The sequence below is a fragment of the Hypanus sabinus genome, chromosome 6 (assembly GCF_030144855.1).
Source record: "Hypanus sabinus isolate sHypSab1 chromosome 6, sHypSab1.hap1, whole genome shotgun sequence".
Classification (NCBI taxonomy): domain Eukaryota; kingdom Metazoa; phylum Chordata; class Chondrichthyes; order Myliobatiformes; family Dasyatidae; genus Hypanus; species Hypanus sabinus.
In genome coordinates this window covers 45,372,349-45,398,346 of record NC_082711.1, presented here as the reverse complement: position 1 = coordinate 45,398,346, position 25,998 = coordinate 45,372,349, and the positions used below count along the sequence as shown (strand labels likewise).

The window sequence follows — 25,998 nt, the reverse complement described above, 5'->3', positions numbered from 1 at the left end:
ATACCATAATTATGAAAATTCGTTCAGATGCATCTAATAAAATTAAAAATGATTGGGAAAGGTATCTTAAGCTTACCTTGTCTATCGAAAAAATAGGTAAAAATTTCCAATTAGTTAATTCATCTTCTATATGTGTTAGATACAGTTGATACAGTTCAGAGTAGCTCATAGGGCCCATATGTCTAAGGATAAATTAGCTCGTTATTATTTTCATGTAAGTCTAGTTTGTGATAGATGTCATTTCGAAACCACTTCTTTAACTTATGCTTTGGTCATGTTCCACTCTGAAAAATTATTGGGAAGATATCTTTGATAGTATTTCAAATGTTTTGAATATTGATTTACAATCTCATCCTATTATGGCAAGTTTTGGTTTACCAATGATAGAACTATGCCATTTAACCTCTTCAGCGCATTGGATGATTGCATTTCTCACATTAATCGCCAGAAGATCGATTTTGTTGAATTGGAAAGAAATTAATCCTCCCACTACATCTCATTGGTTCTCTCAAACTATTTTATGTTTAAACTTAGACGGGTCATATATAACATTTCTAATTTTTTTCTATTAAATTTGATCAGACTTGGAGCCCTTTTAATCAATACTTTCATATGATGTGATTTGACCTCTTTCCAAACCTATTTTTGTGTTATTACTTGCAGGGAGGTTCGGAGCTGGTGACACTAATGGTCCTGTTTTTTTTTTCTGATGTTATAAACAGCCCATGTTCTTTTCTTTTCTTAGTTTTTTTTTTTCCCTGTTAGGTTAGTATTGGTTAGTTCAGCTTTTTTTAGGGGGTATATATTTTTTTCTTTTTTTGTCTTTTTGGATATGTCAATTCTTTTTTCATGTGAACTCTACGTCTGTATTTTTAACATTTTTTGGAGTTTACTATCCTTGTATTAATTGAATATATAACTATATATGCTATCTATTAACAATGTAATCACAATGATTATGTAATATTACTATGTATATCCAATATTTTCATATTAATAAAAAGATTGAATAAGAAAGGATTAGTTGCAACCATGATGGCAGAATTTAATATTAATGGTAAGACTCTTGGCAGTGTGGAGGATCAGAGGGATCTTGGGGTGTGACTCCATAGGATGCTCAAAGCGGCTGCTCAGGTTGACTCTGTGGTTAAGAAGGTGTATGGTGTATTGGCCTTCATCAATCATGGAACTGAATTTAGGAGCCAAGAGTTAATGTTGCAGCTATATAGGACCCTGGTCAGACCCCACTTGGAGTACTGTGCTCAGTTCTGGTCACCTCCCTACAGAAAGGATGTGGAAGCCATAGAACGGCTGCAGAGGTAATTTACAAGGATGTTGCCTGGATTAGGGAGCATACTTTTTTTGAGAATAGGTTGAGTGAACTCAGCCTTTTTTCCTTGGAGCGACGGAGGATGAAAGGTGACCTGATAGAGGTGTATAAGATGATGAGAGGCATTGACCATGTGGATAGTCAGAGGCTTTTTCCGAGGGCTGAAATGGTTACCATGAGAGTACACAGGTTTAAGGTGCTGGGAAGTAGGTACAGAGGAGATGTCGGGGGTAAGTTTTTTACTCAGAGCGTGGTGAGTGCGTGGAACGGGCTGCCGGCAACGGTGGTGGAGGTGGATACGATGGGGTCTTTTAAGAGATTTTAGATCGGTACATGGAGCTTAGTAAAATAGAGGGCTATAGGTAAGTCTAGTAATTTCTAAGGTAGGGACATGTTCGGCACAACTGTTTGGACCGAAGGGCCTGTATTGTGCTGTAGTTTCTATGTTAACTTTTAAATTTATAGCAAAATTAAATTGCATCGCAGCCTTTCAGCTTCATGATAGTAACGCTGAATGTCGATCAGCCAAGGTACTCGAGGGGGTTTGCCAAATCATACAATTCATGGGTGAAATTTTCTTTAATCCTGAAGGGTTCGCTGTTGATGTAGAATTCTAACCTTCTCAGTTATTTTTCTCATAGATGAAGTCCATTCCGCACATCATGTGTCTTTGGGCATAGAACTCCTGTCAAAACTTGAGATCTGGGTCCGAGAGAGGGGAACCAGGACTCTTTTCCGGTGGACATAATATATATCAGCCCGGACCCTTGCGTGACAAGTAGAAACCCCTTACAGGATCCCTGTTTTTTTTTAACGTGGTAACACACTCCCTCCTCTCCTGTATGATCCTCCACTTCGACTAAGAGACGTAGACCCGTCCCCATGGACATTGCGTAAGAATCGTATGGGTTTAGTTGCCTTACGGCACACCGCCGAGTCACAAGAGAAATGTGAGAATCCTCATCATTCGTCAATACCGTTTATCTCCTGACGCTGTTAATGGCATTAAACCAGTTATCAAGACTCTTACAACAAGGAGTATTACGCACGGCGCAAATCCCTTGCAATAACCCATATTGCCAATCCCCGACACCGAACAGACCGGCCGAATGGCGGTTTGTGCAGGATTCGAAGGCTGTCAATCAGATAGTACAGCCCATTTCCCCTGTTGCACCGGGCACAAATTTTAGCCTCAGTACCATCCGAACCTCGATGGTACACAGTGATGGACCTGTGCTCCGCCGCCTTCTCGATCCTTCTGTACGGGGACAGTCAATATGGGTTCGCCTTTAGACAATATACCATATAACCATATAACAATCACAGCACGGAAACAGGCCATCTTGGCCCTCCTAGTCCGTGCAGAACCCTTAATCTCACCTAGTCCCACCTACCCGCACTCAGCCCATAACCCTCCACTCCTTTCCTGTCCATATACCTATCCAATTTTACCTTAAATGACACAACTGAACTGGCCTCTACTACTTCTACAGGAAGCTCATTCCACACAGCTATCACTCTTTGAGTAAAGAAATACCCTCTCGTGTTTCCCTTAAACTTCTGCCCCCTAACTCTCAAATCATGTCCTCTAGTTTGAATCTCCCCTACTCTCAATGGAAACAGCCTATTCACGTCAACTCTATCTATCCCTCTCAAAATTTTAAATACCTCGATCAAATCCCCCTCAACCTTCTACGCTCCAATGAATAGAGACCTAACTTGTTCAACCTTTCTCTGTAACTTAACTGCTGAAACCCAGGTAACATCCTAGTAAATCGTCTCTGCACTCTCTCTAATTTATTGATATCTTTCCTATAATTCGGTGACCAGAACTGCACACAATATTCCAAATTTGGCCTTACCAATGCCTTGTACAACTTTAGCATTACATCCCAACTTCTGTACTCAATGCTTTGATTTATAAAGGCCAGCGTTCCAAAAGCCCTCTTCACCACCCTATCTACATGAGACTCCACTTTCAGGGAACTATGCTCAGTTATTCCTAGATCTCTCTGTTCCTCTGCATTCCTCAATGCCCTACCATTTACTCTGTATGTTCTATTTGGATTATACCAGCCAAAATGAAGAACCTCACACTTCTCAGCATTAAACTCCATCTGCCAATGTTCAGCCCATTCTTCTAACCGGCATAAATCTCCCTGCAAGCTTTGAAAATCCACCTCATTATCCACAACACCTCCTACCTTAGTATCATCGGCATACTTACTAATCCAATTTACCACCCCATCATCCAGATCATTTATGTATATTACAAACAACATTGGGTCCAAAACAGATCCCTGAGGCACCCTGCTAGTCACCGGCCTCCATTCCGATAAACAATTGTCCACCACTACTCTCTGGCATCTCCCATCTAGCCACTGTTGAATCCATTTTATTGCTCCAGCATTAATACCTAACGACTGAACCTTCTTAACTAACCTTCCATGTGGAACTTTGTCAAAGGCTTTGCTGAAGTCCATATAGACTACATCCACTGCCTTACCCTCGTCAACATTCCTCGTAACTTCTTCAAAAAATTCAATAAGGTTTGTCAAACATGACCTTCCACACACAAATCCATGCTGGCTACTTCTAATCAGATCCCGTCTATCCAGATAATTATAAATACTATCTCTAAGAATACTTTCCATTAATTTACCCACCACTGATGTCAAACTGATAGGTCTATAATTGCTAGGCTTCCTTCTAGAACCCTATTTAAACAATGGAACCACATGAGCAATACGCCAATCCTCCGGCACAATCCCCGTTTCTAACGACGTATTAAAGATCTCCGTCAGAGCTCCTGCTATTTCTACACAAACTTCCCTCAAGGTCCTGGGGAATATCCTGTCAGGACCTGGAGATTTATCCACTTTTAAATTTCTTAAAAGTGCCAGTACCTCCACCTCTTTAATTGTCATTGATTCCATAACTTCCTTACTTGTTTCCCACACCTTAGACAATTCAATATCCTTCTCCTTAGTGAATACCGAAGAGAAGAAATCATTCAAAATCTCTCCCATCTCCTTCGGTTCCACACATAGCTGACCACTCTGATTCTCTAAGGGGCCAATTTTATCCCTCACTATCCTCTTGCTTTTAATATAACTGTAGAAACCTTTCGGATTTACTTTCACCTTATTTGCCAAACCAACCTCGTATCTTCTTTTAGCTTTTCTAATCTCTTTCTTAAGATTCCTTTTACATTCTTTATATTCCTCGAGCAATTCCTTTACTCCATGCTGCCTATATCTATTGTAGACATCCCTCTTTTTCTGAACCAAATTTCTAATATCCCTTGAAAACCATGGTGCTCTCAAACCTTTAAGCTTTCCTTTCACCCTAACAGGAACATAAAGATTCTGTACCCTCATAATTTCACCCTTAAATGACATCCATTTCTCTATTACATCCTTCCCATAAAACAGCTTGACCCAATCCACTCTCTCTAAATCCCTTCGCATCCCCTCAAAGTTAGCCTTTCTCCAATCAAAAATCTCAACTCTAGGTCCAGTCCTATCCTTCTCCATAATTATATTGAAGCTAATGCTATTGTGATCACTGGACCCGAAGTGCTCCCCAACACATACATCTGTCAGCTGACCTATCACATTCCCTAACAGGAGATCCAACACTGCCCCATCTCTAGACGGTACTTCTATGTATTGTTGCAAAAAACTATCCTGCACACATTTCACAAACTCTAAACCATCCAGCCCTTTTACAGAATGAGTTTCCCAGTCTACGTGTGGAAAATTAAATTCTCCCACAATCACCACCTTGTGTTTACTACGAATATCTGCTATCTCCTTACACATTTGCTCTTCCAACTCACGCGCCCCATTAGGTGGCCTATAATACACTCCTATCAGTGTTACTGCACCTGGACAAGATTGCCTCAGGGATATATACTGAGAGCCAGCGGTTTGTGTAGCTGCAGTACGAGACAAGTTGAATACATTACAATTGCAAGGCAGTAGTGTCATAGAAGCTAACGATCTACTGCTGGCCTACAAGACACTGGCAGATTGCCGTAAAGACTGTGACACTGCCAAACCACCTGTGAACCGATGGACACCGAGCCTATGGACACCAAGCTATAGTTTCGCCATGCAACTGTTACCCATTTCGTCTATATTGTGCAACAAAGCACCAGAAGACTTGGTCCTGAACGCGTGTCCGCAATCGCACAATCTCCTTGACCAGAAAATAAGAAGTAGATGTTTGCGTTCCTTGGAATGACAAATTACTGACACTGGGCTCCGGAATACAGAGCCTTTGATGCTGTATTAACGGACAGCTACACTACGGGACGCACCATCTCAAATCCAACTGAAACCCGAATTGGAACAGTCACAAGATGCTCTGAAGGCCCTGGGCATTCCAGACTACTCTAAATCGTTCCGGTTACCTTCTGGTGAAAAGGAGGGATTTGCTGACTCAGGAACATGGTGGCTCGAAGAGTCCGGTGGCATATTTCACCACTCGGTAATGCGTGGTTTGCCTAAGAGCTGTGGCGGCAACGGCAGTGATGGTTAAAAGGCAAAGCCTGTAATATTGAACAATTCCTGCACAGTATTCACTCCTCCCGATAATGCTACTCCTCAATTCCGCGGCTACACGACACTTGACAGCATCAAGGCGAAAAGGGCAACGCTGTGAATATCTATACAGATTCACGATATGCTTTTGTGATTTCGGTACCCCGGGGCAATAGAGGATTTATTACCTCTTCCGGGAGACCTTTACCGAACGCCCAATTAATAAAGAACTTACTGCAGACCATTCCACTGCCCCAACAGGCTGCTGTGATTAAGTGTGAAGCCTCATTCTGACAGCTCAGACCCAAATGCACAAGGTAACGCTGACGCCGATGCAGCGGCCAAAACAGCAGCCACCTCCCCTGTAGTACTGTAGTGATGGTTTCTAAGTGCTTCCTGCAAACTGTATCTGAAATTACTGCCTTTGAACCTTTGTTAGTAGCACACAGGCAGCAGAACAACACATATGGAAAAATAAAAACTGCACCCGTGAAAATAATGGGTTGTGGCTGCACCCTGACGGGCAATGCATAGAGGTACCAACTAGAGAAGGGGCAGTGTTGGATCTCCTGTTAGGGAATGAGATAGGTCAGGTATGTGTTGGGGAGCATTTCTGGTCCAGTGATCACAATACCATTAATTTCAATATAGTTATGGAGAAGGATAGGACTGGACCCAGGGTTGAGATTTTTGATTGGAGAAAGGCCAACTTTGAGGAGATGCTAAAAGGATTTAGAAGGAGTTGATTGGGATAATTTGTTTTATGGGAAGGATGTAATAGGGAAATGGAGGTCACTTAAAGGTGAAATTTTGAGGGTACAGAATCTTTATGTTCCTGTTAGGTTGAAAGGAAAGGCTAAAAGTTTGAGAGCGCCATGGTTTTCAAGGGATATTGGAAACTTGGTTCAGAAAAAGAGAGAAATCTACAATAAATATAGGCAACATGGAGTCAATGAGGTACTCTAGGAAGATAAAGAACGTAAAAAGAACCTTAAGAAAAAAATTAGAAAAGCTAAAAGAAGATATGAGGTTGTTTTGGCAAGTAAGGTGAAAATAAATCCGAAGGGTTTCTACAGTTATATTAATAGCAAAAAGATAGTGAGGGATAAAATTGGTCTCTTAGAGAATCAGAGTGGATAGCTATGTGTGGAGCTGAAAGAGAAGGGGGAGATTTTGGACAATTTCTTTTCTTCATTATTCACTAAGGAGAAGGATATTGAATCCTTATTGTGCTGAAAGAATAAGTAAATTTAGGGAGGACAACAAAATTATAGGGGCGTATGGCCCGATGGAAGTTCGGGGAGCTGAGTTAAGCACAATAGGCAGTGATTCAAACAGAGAGAGGAGAAATGGGTTAAAAATTCTGTATCTGAATGCACGGAGTGTCAGAAATAAGGCGGATGAGCTTGAAGCCCAGGTGTGAATGGGTAACTATGATGTTGTTGGGATAATGGAGACATGGCTGCAGGGCGATCAGACCTGGGAAATGAATGTACAAGGGTATACGTGCTACTGTAAGGACAGAAATGTGGGCAGAGGGGGTGGGGTGGCCCTGTTGGTGAGGAATGAGATTCAGTCCTTTGCAAGGGGGGACATAGGGTCAGGAGAAGTAGAGTCTGTGTGGATAGAACTGAGGAATAGTAAGGGCTAAAGGACCCAAATGGGTGTTGTCTACAGGCCATCAAACAGTAGCATGGATATTGGGTGCAAGTTGAATAGGGAGTTAACATTGGCATGTGGCAAAGGTAATGTCGCAGTAGTTATGGGGGATTTCAACATGCAGGTGAACTGGGAGAATCAGGTTGGTGCTGGACCACAGGATAGGGAGTTTGTAGAGTGCCTATGGAATGCATTCTTGGAACAGCTTGTAAGAGAGCCGACCAGGGACAAGACTATTCTGGATTTAGTGTTATGTAATGAACAGGATTTGATAAGCGATCTTGCAGTAAAGGAGCCATTAGGAGGTAGTGATCACAATATGATAAGCTTCTATCTGCAATATGAGAAGGATAAGGGCAGCTCGGAGGTGTCAGTGTTGCAGCTGAACAGGGGAAACTATGGAGCCATGAGGGAGGTGCTGGCCAAAGTTGACTGGATGGATAGCCTAGCAGAAAAGACAGTGGAACAGCAATGGCAGGTATTCCTGGGGATAATGCACAAGGTTCAAAATCAGTTCATCCCCCAGAGAAGGAAGGATTCAAAGGGGGGAAAGGGGCCACAGTGGTTGACAAAGGAAGTCAGAGATTGTACAGCATTAAAAAAAGGAAATATGACAGAGCTAAGGTGAGTGGGAGGACAGATGATTGGGAAGTTTTTAAGGAACAACAGAACTTAACTAAAAAGACAATACGGAGAGAAAAAAATGAGGTATGAATGCAAGCTAGCCAGGAATATAAAGGAAAATAGCAAAAGCTTTTTTAGGTATGTGAAGAGAAAGAAGATAGTTAAGAACAAGGTTGGGCCCTTGAAGAATAAATTGGGTGAAATTGTTATGGGAAACAGAGAAATGGCAGAAGAATTTAATGAGTACTTTAGATCTGTTTTCACTAAGGAAGACACAAGCAATCTCCCAGATGTATGGATGGGCCAAGTACATAGGGTAACAGAGGAAATGAAACAGATTGACATTCAGAAGGATACGGTGATGAGAAGACTGATGAGATTGAAGGCTGACATATCCCCAGGTCCAGATGGTCTGTACCCTAGGGTACTAAAGGAGGTGGCCTTGGAAATTGCGGATGCATTGGAAATCATTTTCCAGTGTTCCTTAGATTCAGGATCAGTTCCTGAGGATTGGAGAATGGCTAATGTTATCCCACTTTTTATGAAAGGAGGGAGGGAGAAAACAGAGAACTATCAACCTGTCAGCCTGACATCGGTGGTGGGAAAGATGCTGGAGTCCATTATTAAGGATGAAATAATAGCGTATCTAGATAGCAGTGATAGGATTGGGCCGAGCCAGCATGGATTTACCAAGGGCAAATAATGCTTGAGTAATCTGTTGGAGTTTTTTGAGGATGTAATCAGGAAGTTAGATGGGGGAGATCCAGTGGATGTAGTGTACCTCAATTTTCAGAAGGCATTTGATAAGGTCCCACATAGAAGATTGGTGGGTAAAATCAAAGCTCAGGGTATCGGGGGGAAGGCATTGACATGGATAGAAAACTGGTTGGCAGATAGAAAGCAAAGGGTAGTGGTGAATGGGTGTTTCTCGGAATGGCAGGTGGTGACTAGTGGGGTGCCACCGGGCTCGGTATTGGGACCACAGCTGTCTACCATTTATGTTAACGATTTGGATGAAGGCATAGAAAATAACATCAGCAAATTTGCTGATGATACTTAGCTGGGTGGCAGTGTGACATGTGATGAGGATGTTAGGAGAATTCAGGGTGACTTGGATAGGCTGGGTGAGTGGGCAGATACTTGGCAGATGGCGTTTAATGTGCATAAGTGTGAGGTTATCCACCTTGGGAGTAAGAACAGGAAGCAGATTATTATCTGAATGGTGTAGAGTTGGGTAAGGGAGAAATACAAAGAGATCTTGGAGTCCTTGTTCATCAGTCACTGAAGGTGAATGAGCAAGTGCAGCAGGCAGTGAAGAAGGCTAATAGAAAGTTGGTCTTTATTACAAAGGGAATTGAGTACAAGAGCAAGGAAATCCTCTTGCATTTGTACAGAGCCCTGGTGAGACCACACCTGGAGTATTGTGTTCAGTTTTGGTCTCCAGGGTTAAGGAAGGATATCCTGGCTGTAGAGGAAGTGCAGCATAGATTCACGAGGTTAATTCCTGGGATGTCTGGACTGTCTTACGCAGAGAGGTTAGAGGTTGGGCTTGTACATGCTGGAATTAAGGAGATTGAGAGGGGATCTGATTCAAACATATAAGATTATTAAGGGATTAGACATGATAGGGGCAGGAAATATGTTCCAGATGCTGGGAGAGTCCAGTACCAGAGGGCATGGTTTGAGAATAAGGAGTAGGTCATTTAGGACAGAGTTAAGGAAAAACTTCTTCTCCCAGAGAGTTGTGGGGTTCTGGAATGCACTGCCTCGGAAGGTAGTGGAGGCCAATTCTCTGGATGCTTTCAAGAAGGAGCTAGATAGGTATCTTATGGATAGGGGAATCAAGGGATATGGGGACAAGGCAGGAAACGGGTATTGATAGTAATTGATCAGCCATGAACTCAAAATGGCAGTGCAGGCTTGAAGGGCCAAATGGACTACTTCTGCACCTATTGTCTATTGAATTGTGTAAGGTAAAGGAAACAAATAGGGAAGTTATGGAAACTATGACAATTAAAGAGGAGGAAGTATTGGCGCTTTTAAGGAATATAAAAGTGGATAAATCTCCCGATCCTGACAGGATATTCCCTAGGACCTTGAGGGATGCTGGTGTAGAAATAGCAGGGGCTCTGACAGAAATATTTCAAATGTCATTAGAAACGGGGATGGTGCTGGAGGATTGGTGTATTGCTCATGTGGTTCCATTGTTTAAAAAGGGTTCTAAAAGTAAATCTAGCAATTATAGGCCTGTCAATTGAACGTCAGTGGTGGGTAAATTAACGGAAAGTATTCTTAGAGATAGTATTAATAATTATCTGGATGGACAGGGTCTGATTAGGAATAGTCAGCATGGAATGTGCGTGGAAGGTCATGTTTGACAAATCTTGTTGAATTTTTTGTAGAGGTTACGAGGAAAGTTGACGAGGGTAAAGCAGTGGATGTTGTCTATATGGAGTTCAGTAAGGCCTTTGACAAGGTTCCGCATGGAAGGTCAGCTAGGAAGGTTCAATCATTAGGTATTAATATTGAAATATAGTAAAAATATAGTAAAATGGATTCAACAGTGGCTAGATGGGAGATGCCAGAGAGTAGTGGTGGATAACTGTTTGTCAGGTTGGAGGCCAGTGACTAGTGGTGTGCCTCAGTGATCTATACTGGGTCCAATGTTGTTTGTCATATACATTAATGATCTGGATGATGGGGTGGTAAGTTGGATTAGTAAGTATGCAGATGATACTAAGGTAGGTGGTGATGTGGTTAATGAAGTAGGTTTTCAAAGCTTGCAGAGAGATTTAGGCCATTTAGAAGAGTGGGCTGAATGATGGCAGATGGAGTTTAATGCTGATAAGTGTGAGGTGCTACATTTTGGTAGGAATAATCCAAATAAGATATACATGGTAAATGGTAGGGCATTGAATATTGCAGTAGACCAGAATGATCTAGGAATAATGGTGCATAGTTCCCTGAAGGTAGAATCTCAAGTGGATAGGGTGGTGAAGAAAGCTTTTGGTATGTTGGCCTTTATAAATCAGAGCATTGAGTATAGAAGTTGGTATGTAATGTTAAAATTGTACAAGGCATTTGTAAGGCCAAATTTGGAGTATTGTGTACATTTCTGGTCACTGAATTATAGGAAAGATATCAACAAAATAGAGGGAGTACAGAAAAGATTTACTAGGATGTTACATGGATTTCAGCACCTAAGTTACAGAGAAAGGTTGAATAAGTTAGGTCTTTATTCTTTGGAGCGTAGAAGGTTGAAGGGGGGACTTGATAAAGTTATTTAAAATAATGAGGGGGATAGATAGGGTTGACATGGATAGGCTTTTTCCAGTGAGAGTAGGGAAGATTCAAACAAGAGGAGGACATGATTTGAGAATTAGGGGACAAAAGTTTAAGGGTAACACAAGGGGGAATTTCTTTACTCAGAGAGTGGTAGCTGTGTGGAATGAGCTTCCAGTAGAAGTGGTAGAGGCAGGTTCGGTATTGTCATTTAAAGTAAAATTGGATAGGTATATAGATAGGAAAGGAATGAAGGGTTATGGCCTGAGTGTGGGCTAGTGGGACTAGGTGAGAGTAAACGTCAGCACGGACTAGTGGGATGAGATGGCCTGTTTCCATGCTGTGATTGTTATATGGTTATAGGGTCCCGTCTGTCCTTGTAGCCTCCTACATGCCTTTGCTAGATAAAGAACTACTTCCACTAAAGTCAAGTGCAGTGCAGAAACTTTAGGGATTGTAATATCCAGTCCTATTAATCAACATTACTTCTCGGCTCCTAAATTCAATTCTACGATTAATGAAGGCTAATACACCGTATGCCTTCTTAACAACAGAGTCAACCTGCATAACTACTTTGAGTGTCCTATGGACTCAGACCAAGATCCCTCTGATCCCCACACTTACCATTAATACTATATTCTGCCATCATATTTGACCTAACAAAATGAAACACCTCACATTTATCTGGGTTTAACTCCATCTGCCACTTCTCCAGCCAGTTTTGCATCCTATCAATGTCCTGCTATAACCTCTGACAGCCCTCCACACTATCCACAACACCTCCAAACTTTGTGTCATCAGCAAACTTACTAACCCATTCCTCCACTTCCTCATCCAGGTCATTTATAAAAATCATGAAGAGTAAGGGTTCCAGAACAGATCCTTGAGGCACTCTACTGGTGACAGACCTCCATGCAGAATATGACCCATCTACAACCACTCTTTGCCTCCTGTGGGCAAACCAGTTCTGGATCCAGAAAGCAATGCCTCTTTGGATCCCATGCTCCTTACTTTCTCAATAAGCCTTACATGGGGTACCTTATCAAATGCCTTGCTGAAATCCATATAAACTACATCTACTGCTGTTCCTTCATCAATGTGTTTAGTTGTTCCTTCATCAATATCTCCTCAAATTCCCTTTTTTACAACCATTATGTTCACCAATAGCTTTTGGACATTTGACCGTATATTAATATCAAACATTGGGGATTGGGAAAAGCATGTAGGAACGTTTCTGGGAGCTGTTTAATTTGGTGGAACAAGACAAGTCAAATATGAGCTTCATCTGATGGCCTGACTGAAGCAAATGGATTCTACAGTGTGCCCTAAGCATTAGAATTTAGAACGTGAAATAGCTTTAAACAAGAACAAGACCTTCAACTCACAATGTCAGTGCTTGCCAGAATGATAATTCAAATTAATCCCTTCTGCTGCACATAGTCTATATTCCACATGCCTCCGCTCCCACTGCCCATTCATGCGTCTGTCTAAATGCTTTCATGTTGCCAATGTGTTTCCTACAACTTCGCCGAGCAGCACGTTCTAGGCACCGCTCGTTGTGTAAAATCTGTTATTCTGCAAAGTACCTGCTTTACTCCAGTGCTCACTGACATGCCTGAGAGTTGCTCCAAAGTTCTCCGCTTTGGAGCACACTAAGGATCCCAAAGTGCAGATATTTCACAGCTATCGGCAGAGTTTGCTGAGCTGCTCCAATTAATCACTGTTCATTGTGCAAGAAGACACCAGATACCATGACTCACAGCTGTCCTGTGTGTAGATGCAGTAAGATGTTACCCTAAGGGTCTCACAGATATGGATCTTACCCTTCCTTTAACTCCCAAAATACTGTGCTGCTTTTGCAATAGCCAGGGTACTGACTCCCTGAAGAACTACTGATCACAATGAGCCAACAAGTAGACAGAAGAAACCAAGAAAACAAATTGAAGGCAAAGCGTACTCCAAAGTTTACTAGGCGAAACCAACAAAGCTCCCATAAAGAAAATCATTCTCAAAACCAAAAATATAAAGCAACTCGATTTAAAAAGCAAGCACGAGGAAATCTGCAGATGCTGGAAATGCAAGCGACACACACAGAATGCTGGTGGAACGCAGCAGGCCAAGCAGCGTGTAATGGAAGAAGTACTGTCAACGTTTTGGGCCGAGGCCCTTCATCAGGACTAACTAAAAGAAAAGATAGTAAGAGATTTGAAAGTGGCAGGAGGGATATGAAATGATAGGGGAAAACCTGAGGGGGTGGGGTGAAGCTAATAGCTGGGAAGGTGATAGGCAAAAGGGATACAGAGTTAGAGAAGGGAAAGGATCATGGAATGGGAGGCCTAGGGAGAAAGAAAGGGAGAGGGGAGCACCAGAGGGAGATGGAGAACAGGGAGAGTGATGGGCAGAGAAAGAGAACAAAAAGGGGGGGGGGCAAAAATTAAATAAATCAGGGATGGGGTAATCCACATCCACTCTATCAAGGCATTTCAGCACTCAAAGAAGATGAATGCAGGACTAAAGGTGTTATATTTGAATGTGCAGTGCATATGAAATAAGGTCAATGAACTTGTAGTAGAGTTACTGATTGGCAATTATGGTATTGTAGGCATCACTGAACCATGACTCAAAGACGATAATAGCTGGGAGCTTAATATCCAAAGATACACATTGCATCAAAAGGATAGACAGGAAGGCAGGGGTGGTGTCATGGCTCTGTTGAAAAAATGAAACTAAATCATTAGAAAGAGGTGACATTGAGCTGGAAGGTGTTGTATTGTTGTGGATCGAGCTAAGGAACTGCAAGGGTATAAAGACCCTGATAGGAGTTTTACAGACCCTTAAACAGCAGTAAGGGTATGGTCTACAATTTACAATGGGAGATAGAACATGCATAACAAAAGGGCAATGTTACAATAAGCATCCGGGTTTTCAATATGCAGGTAGTTTGGGAAAATCAGGTTGGTGTGGGATTCCAAGAGAGGACCTTATAAACTTTTTTTGACATCTGTATCTGCCCTTGCAATTTTTTTTTCTGAACATTTCACCATCTTCTTCTCTCATGCTTGTTATTCATTTCCATTCTTTCATTTTGTTCCTTCTTTCTCAAACATCTTCAATCCTTCACTCTCTGTAGAGAAGCAAAGGCTAACCATTTGTTCCCATTTTTTTTATTCAGGGCATCTTATTGGTTAATAAGACAAATCCCATTGGCTAATACTGTTACGTACTCCGTAACTGGGTCACTTACCAGCAAAGATAGAGAGGTCAGTTGAAGTCTGGTGGTACTATTTTTAACTGTGTTTATTGATAAAAATACACAAAAATAATATCAATGCAAACATACAGATAATATATGTCATCAATACTAAATCTAAAAGCGCAGGTATAATAATAATCAATAAGAAATAGCTCTATTGTTGTCTAGGGGATAATATTTCCAATGGAAATATAAAAGTCACTCAAGTTCATTCAAGCTGCAGGCTGCAGCCTTTGGTTGGAGTCAAGAGAGAGGGTTTAAACTTGCCCATTCTTTTTATGATGTCAATCCTTCGAGAGTCAGTGGGAGCTGATTGCTTCTTTGTGTTATCTAAAGCCATTCTTCCATGGCAAGACCCACCAATTCCGAAGCAAATGGAAAAGGACGCACGTGGGCTTTTCCACCGGCTTTTGCTATTACGCTGTTACAGGAGTTCTAGCATTTCTTCTGGTGCGTCTAAAAGGGCTGTTCCTCAGACCCTCTTTTATCCCCACTCACGGAGTCTCAGATGTCACTCAGGGTCGAATGATGCCATCCTCCAACCAGCCCACGTTGCCTGAGGGCTTCCACGAAGCATAGTACTCAATACACAATTCCTTTTCTTTCTAAATCTTTTTATTAATATTAGTAATATGGACAGAATACAGATGATATATTGATAAAGAAATTACCAACATACACATTCCATTACATATGAAAAAAAACATACATAATAGTTACAATATAAATGAGTTTACCAAGACATAAGCCATAAGATATATGTATGAACATAGTAAATCTAAATATTTCAATACACAATTCCGTCTCCAAGAGACAATGACCTTTTCCGTGGCTTTGTATTGCTGAGGGGCAGGACATTCCAAACGTCTCTCTCATTTCCTGGGTCTCCTGCCCTGACTTAATAGTGATCTTGCAATTCCCAAAAAGGACAGGGGCACAGGTGTAACAATACAAACAAGCCTAACTCACTGATCAACTGATAAAAATGAAATACTTGATTGTATAATGTAACTAAAGGAACCCTTTATTTTCATACCAATTTGTACTTTAAGAAAATCTGCCATTTACGTACTTTTACAGATAACCTGCAGTACATTATGTAAACTGCAAAGAAAGCTTAATCAAGCCAAATATTTGAAATATTACTCAACTATTACTTAGACATTAAAGATACAACACTCCTCTCTGCTTAGCCATAAACTCCAATTCAATATACTGTAGAATGCATCACACACACACACACACACACACACACACACACAATATTTAGCCTGATATCCTAGAGGCTAATTCTTACAAGATAAGCTGCTGCAAGTATTTATTCAAATAATTGTCTCTGCTAAAAGCCAAGGCATTCTTGATGGGGGAAGGAGGTCGTAGTGTTCTCGCACAGTTGTAAAAGAACTCTGAGCTAAACACCGAGGTAAACTGTAGTCAATGAAGACAGGATCGCGGTAAGATTAACCGTTACTATTCACTCTTCCACATTAATGTATGGTGAAAACTGTTGATAAAACAATACAGAATATATACAGTATTTGTTTCCTTCTTGATATCACATTTACATCATAAATACTTGCAAAAGTAAAACTACAATAACTATATTACATTAAAGTGCAACATACAGTCAGAATCTACCTATGCCAACAACTGCTTTAAATTTACTTCAACACAAACTATCTGCAACTCTTTAAATAACAAAAACATAAACCTTATCAACAGTCATTACTTTTAACAGAATCAGCATTAACATTTTTAATTCAACATATTGATTATCTCATGAACTTATGGCGTTGCTTCACTGATGTTTCTAGTGCGTAGAAAGAAAACTTTTCTCACGCTGATCCTGCACGTGTGAGCCCCCTCCTTCCCGTTTCTCCAAACCGGTATTTTCCCACAAGACGTGGCGAAACCTGGTGTGACGTCATTGCATGCCGCGATATATCACAGACAATGAATTTACTTTAAACAATCTTAACTTTAACTAGAAAACGATAAAAAACGAATTACTAAAGCGAAAATATAATAAACTAAACAAATGCCATAAAGGCAACACACTCCTGCCTGACCTTCGTAGGGTCACAATGAACATAATACAAAAGTTCGGTCTCTAAATCAGTCCTTAGGTAGAAGTAGAATGACTTCTGTAACTGGCCTTTGGTAAATTTTCACATCACCTTGGTCAGAAGTTTTTAACTCAACCTTCCTGACATGTCCATCCCTACTAGGGAATGTGGCAGTGATTCTGGCCATTGGCCAGCTGTTGTGGGCGATTTGCTTGTCCCTGAGCAGGACTAAATCTCCAACTTGAAGATTCCTGTGAGGTTCTTTCCACTTTTGTCTGTGTTGCAACAAAGGTAGATATTCATGTCTCCAACGAGACCAGAACCGATTTGCCAGAGCCTGGACCTGTCTCCATTATCCTTATCAGAGAAGTCCCCAAGTGGAGGGGGAGCTCCTGACTTCTGCATCAGGAGCATTGATGGCAAGAGTATGAAGGGGTTTTCTGGGTCAGAAGACACAGGTAGGAGTGGTCGTGCATTTATAATGGCTGTGACCTCTGCCATTAGTGTGCACAGTACCTCGTGGGTCAATCGGGTGCATTGCTGCAGAAGCATTGAATTAAGAATTCTTCTGGCGATACCAATCATCTGCTCCCACATGAGAGGTGTGTGGTGTGTTGAACTCCCAGTTGCATCCCTGGTGACTGAGGTACTTTTGCACCGTTTTATCCATCCCCAGTTCCTTTTATGTTCCAACAAAGTTCGTGCCGCAATCAGACCTTAACTATTTTGCAGAGCCTCTTAGCGCTTGAGAGCATTAATGCAGCTGGATGTATCCAAAGATTCAATTACCTCAATGTGTACCGCTCTTGAACTCATGCAGCTAAACATGATGGCCCACTGCTTGCTCTCTGCTTGTCCTCCTCTGTTGCGTCTCGTAGTGATAGTCCAGGGACCAAATACGTCGTGCCCCACATATGTAAAAGGAGGGCAGGCTTCAAAGCGTTCTGGTGGGAGGTCCACCATACGTTGAGCTTCCAACTTGCCTCGCAGTTTCCTGCAGGTTACACATTTATGAAGTACTGAATTGATCAGTGTTTTACCTCCCAAGATCCACAGTCCCGCTGCCCTTATTGCTCCTTCCGTCAGGTGACGGCCTTGATGCCTTACCTGTTCATGGTGATGGCGAGTGAGCAGTAAGGACACATGGCTGTCTTTGGGCAGGATAACTGGACTCTTTTCTGCAGCTGAAAGGTGGGAGTGTATTAACCGGACTCCAATGCAAATGAGATTGTTCTTCAGGATCGGGTTGAATTTCCTCAAAGGGCTGTCCTTTGGTATTGGTTTATTAGCTTGGAGAGCCGAAAACTCCTCTGCAAAAGCCGCTCTTTGAGCTGCTTTAAAGATGACGTCCGTTGCCTGGGCCAATTCGTCCACAGTGCGAGGTAAGTTACATTTGTGCTATAAGAAACAGAGGAAATTGCGATGGTCCTCCTGTACTAAGAAACAATGGAACATCTGCTGGATGTCCACTAAGATTCTCCTTCCGGAAATGCAGCAGGACCCCGAGAAGGGTATTGTTAAGGTCAGGGCCTGTAAGGAGCATGTCATTAAGGGAGATACCAGAGCATTGAGCACTGGAGTCAAAGACCACCCTGATCTGATTGGGCTTTTGTGGGTGGTAAATCCCAAACATTGGGAGGTACCAGCACTCCTCGCCTTCGCTCAGTGGCGGTGCTACTTCAGCATGTCCATTAGCGAAGATCTTCTCCATAAATGCTACGTATTGTTGCTACATCTCAGGTTTCCTTTTCAGGGTTTTTTGCTGGACGCGAACCGCTTGACTGCCTGCTCTTTGTTGTTTGGCAAGCACTGGCGTGGTTCTCTGAAAGGTAGTGGGGCGACCCCATTATTTGCTTCATCTCTGAAGACCTTGGTGTCCATTATTTTTAAGAAAATGGCGTTTTGAGCTGGTAGAGCAAGTTTATTATCATGCTCAGTTTGAGCGAAGACTGACTGACCCAATGTCTTGTCAGTTACTTTACATTTGCTAAAGCCTTGTCGTGCTTCCTTGATACACATGAAGCTTGTGCAGGGTTGAAAAATTGAATGGCGGCCACTCTCTAGCACATTAGTCTTGAGAGTGTTAACATTGGTTTGTGTACATTGCCAAGGCACACCTCTCTTATCACCACCCAGCCCAGATCCAGGCGTTGCGCAAAGGGGGCGTCGTATGGTCCATTGACCTGCTGCCTGACCTTGTGCACCTGGAGAATGTCTCCTCCTAATAGCAGGAGTATTTCTGCTTTTGGATCCAGTTCTGGGATGTGCTTGGCAATGTGGTGGAGATGTGGCTGATGTAGCACTGCACTTGGTGTTGGGATCTCAGTGCGGTTATTCAAAATTTCATTGAGTGGAGGGTGACAGATGACAACTTTATCACCCAGGGACTTTAGCTGGAAGCTTTCTGCCTTCCTTCCATAAGTTTCCACACTGCCTGAGCAAGTTCTAAGGTAGTATGGGAACTGATTACTCTCAATGTTGAACAAGTCACAGAACTCTGGTCTGACTAGTGGGCGATTGCTCTGATCGTCCAGAATTACATAGGCTTTGATGGCCTTGTCTTTGGCTCCCTTTGGGTACACCTTAGTGAGGCAGCTCTTTGAACAAGAATGGCTTGACTGAGCTTGACCGCAAACTTCTGTGCAGCTCAAGCTGACAACAGTTGTCCTGGAGTGAGCCTCTCCCTCCCCGCCGTCCTGTTGTGGGGGTGAGGGAGCGTTGTCGGTTTGCGGCAACGGGCTGGGATGCATGGCCCCATCGTGATTAGTGCTATTACATTCTGGGCACTTCACAGAGATCGTACACTCTCTAGCAAGGTGAGAGGTAGAGGAACAGCATTTAAAACATATTTTTTTCTCCTTGAGAAGGGCCATCCTCTCTTCAAGGGGTTTTTCCCTAAACATTCTGCATTTTTTGAGGGGGTGAGGTTTGCTGTGCAATGGACAATTCTTGCTAGGGTCATTGTTAGTTGTAAAGGCTTCAGTCTTAAGCACTGAGACAGGTTTATTAATGTTGAAATTATTCGAAGTGGATTTAACTGGCTTGGTGTAAATTGTACTGCTACCTGGACTCATGAAGCTAGGGTCATTTCGCTTCTTTGCCTCCTTGCACACAAACCTAATGAAATACTCAAAGGGAGGAAATCGACCACCGTTCTCTTCCTTGTACTCTGAGCCAACAGACACCCACCTTTCCTGCAGACCAAATGGAAGTTTGTAGATGATTTGTCTAATCCCGTATGAAGTATCTAGGTATAATAGACCAGTTAAATAGCCATCTTCTTTGGCACCTTGAGTAAATCTCCGAGCTCTCTTAACTTAGTGTGGTCCTTGGCTGACACCTTAGGAAAATTTTCCAGCTGTCGGAATAGTGCCGATTCAATAATTTCAGGGGCTGCATAGCACTCCCGAAGTTTCTCCCATGCTTTGCTTAAGGCTGACTTGGGGTTGTTAATGTACACTGAACGTATGCGTCTCACCTGTTCACATGATTCTTTTCCCAGCCATTTCGTCACAAGATCCAACTCTTGGGTTGCTCCGAGCTGGACTCTGTGGATTGCGTTGGCGAATGTGGAGTACCATGCACGGTAATTTTCAAGTTTATCGTCGAACTGGTATAGTCCTGAAGTGACGAGATCTCGTCGTACCATGGGTTCAACTGCAAGTAGCATGCTGGCTGGGGGAATATGTCGGTGGGTATATGACTGAGGGCGTACATTTGTTATGGGATTTGCTGTTCTGAATTCAGCCTTTGCCTCTCTTCTCGCCAAATCTGGTAAGTTTTGTGTCGAGAAGTATTTGTCATCAGCCTTTTCATTCTTGAATTCATCGCAGAGTTGCAAAGGTAAATTGTCTTCCTCGGATGGATGTGTCGCAATTGGGCCTCTCTGAGACCCCTCATGAAATGGGATGTTAGCATATAAGTATGGAGAGGAAGAACGAACTATTTGAGTTCGGACATAGTCGCTTGTGCATTCCAATCTGATCTTTTCTGAAGTAGATTTTACGTCAACCAGAACATGCATTTCTTCAGCATTTTCTATTATCTCTGCTTCCACCCTGGCAGCTTCTGCTTCTCAGTGTAGCATCAGCACTTCTAACTCTGACTCTATCCTTACCTTTTCCAACTGGTTTTTGGCTTCTCTGGCAGCCGCTTCCTTTTTCAATTTTGCTTCTTGTTCGGCGTACAATGCTCGCACCTTGGCGGCTTCTGCCTTAGCTCTTGCATGGGCAGCCTTACTTGTTGATGCCCTACTGCCCCTGTCACTGGATGGCAACGACTTGATGCTGGATCGAGTTGTCATTGCAGCACTTGAAACACCTGATAATGCCGTCTTTTCACTGTAGTGTTCTTGCACAGGTGTAAAAGAACTCTGAACTAAACACCAAGGTAAACCATAGACAATGAAAACAGGGATCGCAGTAAGATTAACTGTTTACTGTTCACTCTTCCACATTAATGTATGGTGAAAACTGTTGATAAAACAATACAGAATATATACAGTATTTGTTTCCTTCTTGATATCACATTTACATCATAAATACTTGCAGAAGTAAAACTACAACTATATTATACTAAAGTGCAACATACAGTCAGAATCTACCTACGCCATCGACTGCTTTAAATACACTTCAACACAAATTATGCTCAACTCTTTAACTAACGAAAACATAAATCTTATCAACCGTCATTACTTTAAAAAGAATCAGCGTTAGCATTTTTAATTGAACATATCGATTATCTCATGAACTTACGGCGTTGCTTCACTGATGTTTCTAGTGCGTAAAAAGAAAACTTTTCTCACACTGATCCTGCACATGTGAGCCCCCTCCTTCCCATTTCTCCAAACCGGTATTTTCCCAAAAGATGCGGCGAAACCGGGTGTGACGTCATCGCATGCCGCGATATATCACAGACAACGAATTTACTTTAAACAATCTTAACTTTAACTAGAAAATGATAACAAACGAAGTACTAAAGCGAAAATATAATAAACTAAACAAATGCCATAAAGGCAACACAGAGGTGTATAAAGATTGAACATTCATGGTAAAAATGAAGCGGTCGGGCCCAGGGAATTGGAAGTTATTGAAGAGGTGAAGGGCGTGGGATGTATACTTAACATAACTTAGCATGTTGGTTTGTGCAGCGTACTCATATGCTAAACCTAAGTAAATATTATAATTGCAGGCAAATAAGTCCAGATATCGTTAGCCATTTCATTTTTTTCTGCAGTTTTCTTCCCTTGCAGTCTTCCTCTTCGGAAGAGAGTGCTGATACAGTTTACACTTGGTTCCGAGTACCCACTTAGCTTTGCCTTGTACCTTGACTGGGGTCTGGGTGGTTAGTAGCACTAGATGGGGCGCCTTCCAACTAGGAGAGAGAGAATCCTTTCGAACAATCTGATATACACAGAATCACCTGGTTTAAAAGGATGTGTATTTTCTTTCCCAGGTTTGGACAGGGCCGTAATCATTCTTTTCTTAATTCTTTCTAATAGGCTTATCTAGGATTCTTAATATCTCTAAAGCTTTCTCATTAGTCCATTCTGAGCAATTTGAGCACTTGTGAAGGTGGGGGCGGGTCTAGAACCTGTGAGCATAGGTCTTCTATCAATATTTCAAAGGGCTCAATTTTGGTTCTCCTGTGAGCATAATTTCTCAATGTATACAGAGCAATCTGCCATGCCTCGGGCCATTTCAATCCCACTTTTTGGCTCCAGGGTTTCTTAATACTCCATTCTCCATTAAATGGAAGGAGTTTACCCCTAGTACACATCTTCAAATGCTACGTGATATTATGTCTTATTTAAATTTAGAAAAGAACCACTGCTCAGTCTTAAATTTGAAACAATCTTTTTATGATATCTGGGGACCTTTCCTAAATTACTTTTCCAATTTATAAAGTTTAACAGTGCACAGACTTTTATGTTAATTTTTATCTTCTCTTCATAAGCAAACATGTTTTTTTTTCTAATTATCCATTATCATCCATCAGCTTTTTTGTTTGGTAGTTGGTAGGGGGTTGAATTTTTTTATATAAAATTTTTTTTAATGATGTATGACTTACCTATAAATTTTTGATTACAGAGTTGTATACCTTTATGTGTTATGCTATAACATTTTGATCCATTTTATTACAATATATGAATGTACACAAGTTATGTTGAGATGTATCTATGTGTTGCACTCTGTAAATCTTGTTTTTTTTTCTTCTGAATAAAAATATTGTAAAAAGAATACTCCATTCATTCTTTCCTGAAAATTGAGATTGATAGGCTCCGCGCCAATGCCTTAGTTTCCCTGTGAAATGAGTTTCTCTATCACTATTATATTTACAAGAAATTCCAAATTAGCAAATAATTTCCTGCATCAGTATTTTAACTGCTCTATGTGTATCACATTTAGGCTGTCATGGTCTGGTCCATGTAGACTGCATTCCGGTTCAAGGTCCGGTTCAATCGCTCCTTATTCCAGGTTTTCTGGTTTTCCCTTGTTCTGTTGGGTGCTCTAATTGAGGCAGCTGATTCTCATTTTGGGCTGGCTATGTAAATAGCTCCTGGGTTCAGCTTCATTTGCTGGTAGTCAAGTGAATGGACAATAAATCCTGAAGGTGAGAGTAATGCAACAGTGTGGATGACAACTGTTGTAAAAACTCAAGGAAGAAGAAGAAGAAGAAGAAGCTTCATTTGCAGAACTGTTCCCTTCATCTTCCACTAGAAGCCTTTGCCTGGAACCTTGACTGGATTGCTGTCAAGATCTACTGCTGGATCAAGACTGGAGTTTTGATGTGTCTAGTTAAGGAACTGTCTATCGCTGTTTGGAATTGTCTCTGTGCCCATGCCCTTGCTAGGTAGGTCTGGCTGTTTGCTGCTACTTTGTGTTAGGAACTGTCTCTCCGTTCTGTGTAGAGCCCTGGCCCCAAGTCCTGTTCCTAAGGAGAGGTCCTGGCTCTGTTCCATGGCCTGTGTTCCAGTCTCTCTCAAGGCCAAGGCTCTCTGTTCAGGTGTCCTGTCCTGTTCATGTGTCTTGTCCTGTGCAGGAGTTCCATGTCTAGTCCTGCAGCCACGCCTCGAAGAACCCTAGCCATGTCCAGTCCTGTAGCTACGTCATGTCTTCACCTAGTTCTGGGGTCCAAGCCCGAGTCAAGACCCAGGTTCTGGGTCCTTGTCCAGTCTCCGGCTTGGAGTCCAAGCCCAGGCTCCTAGTTCCCGTTTCCTAGTCCTGGTCTTGCTTTCTTAGCCAAAGTCCTAGCCCAAGTCTGTGTTCCTGTCCCAGCTCCTAGTATGTGTCCTATCCCATCCCTAACTCTAGTCCAGTCCAGTTCCTAGTACTTTTAGTGTCTGTGCCTTGCATTTGGGTCCGCTCCAAGCACCCACTTTATGACATAGGTGTTGGAAATGCTTTTACCCATTTAGAAAACATATTCACAATAACTAACAGATATTTATACTATTTATAATCCCTCCACCCCCACACACACTTCCTGGTACATGTACAAAGTCTATTTGTAGATTCATAAATGGTGCCTCTGGGTGGGCGAATAGTCAAATTTAGCGGGAGACTTCCCTCGATTGTTTCTTTGGCAAATGTCACAAGTTCTAACCATCTCTTCTACTAGTACTGTTAACCCTGAGCAAACAACTGCTTGTAGGGAAAACTGTTCTGCTGTCTGTTGTGCTGCTAACAAAGATTCAAAGGCAGTAACTTTAGATAGTTTGCAGGAAGCACATAGAAACCATCACTACTGTACTCCAGGGGAGGTGGCTGCTGTTTTGGCCGCTGCATCAGCGTCAGCGTTACCTTGTGCATTTGGGTCTGAGCTGTCTGAATGGGGCTTCACACTTCATCACAGCAGCTTGTTGGGGCAATGGAATGGTCTGCTGTAAATTCTTTATTAATTGGGCGTTCGGTAAAGGTCTCCCGGAAGAGGTAATAAATCCTTTATTGCCCCGGGGTACCAAAATCACAAAAGCATATCGTGAATCTGTATAGATATTCACAGCGTTGCCCTGTTCGCCTTGATGCTGTCAAGTGTCGTGTAGCCGCGGAATTGAGGAGTAGCATTATCGGGAGGAGTCAATACTGTGCAGGAATTGTTCAACATTACAGGCTTTGCCTTTTAACGGCTCGAAGGCAAACCACGCATTACCGAGTGGTGAAATATGCCACTGGACTCTTCGAGCCACCATGTTCTTATTTTCTGGTCCAGGAGACTGTGCGATTGCGGCCACGCGTTCAGGCCCAAGTCTTCTGGTGCTTTGTTGCACAATATAGATGAAATGGGTAACAGTTGCATGGCGAAACTATAGCTTGGTGTCCATAGGCTCGGTGTCCATCGGTTCACAGGTGGTTTGGCAGTGTCACAGTCTTACGGCAATCTGCCAGTGTCTTGTAGGCCAGCAGTAGATCGTTAGCTTCAATGACACTAATATAATGTACTATTATATAATACATTATATAATGTATATAACTGTAATGTACTCAACTTATCTCGTACGGCAGCTACATAAACCAGTGGACTCTCGGTGTATACCCCTGAGGCAACCTCGTCCAGGTATATTGCTGTCAGTTATACGTAAAGGCGAACCCATATTGACTATCCCCGTACAGAAGGATCAAGAAGGCGGCGGAGCAGACGTCCATCACTGTGTACCATCGAGGTTCGGATGGTATTGAGGCTGAAATTTGTGCCCGGTGCAACAGGGGAAATGGGCTGTACTAGCTGATTGACAGCCTTCGAATCCTGCACAAACCGCCATTCGGCCGGTCTGTTCGGTGTCGGGGTTTGGCAATATGGGTTATTGTAAGGGATTTGCGCCGTGTAATACTCCTTGTGAGAGTCTTGATAACTGGTTTAATAGCGTTAACAGCTTCAAGAGATAAATGGTATTGACGAATGGTGAGGATTCTCACGTTTCACAGGTCACAGGTCAGACTCTTCTTACAAAAATACTTAAATGCTTTTTGCATATATACAAGGCTCTGACCTGTTAGACATTATTTTAAAAATGAATCCTTTAGTGAAGGGTTTTACTGGGGAAATTTATAATTTGTTTTTACAGCAGCACAAGTACCCTTTACTTAAGATTAAGCAAGATTAGGAGAGAGAGTTTAACATGACCCTGATAACAGAAGATTGGTTAACTCTTCTTCAACTTGTGCCAATCACTCTTTAATTCAATTTAAAATTCTACATCGTTACTATTTGACAAAGGAGAAACTGTCTAAAATATTT

At 42.1% G+C, this 25,998-nt stretch overlaps 1 pseudogene; it reads left to right on the top strand.

Moving 5' to 3' along the window:
- LOC132395142 (growth factor receptor-bound protein 10-like) overlaps nt 1-25,998 on the top strand; it is a 40,396-nt pseudogene that overhangs the window by 1,119 nt on the left and 13,279 nt on the right.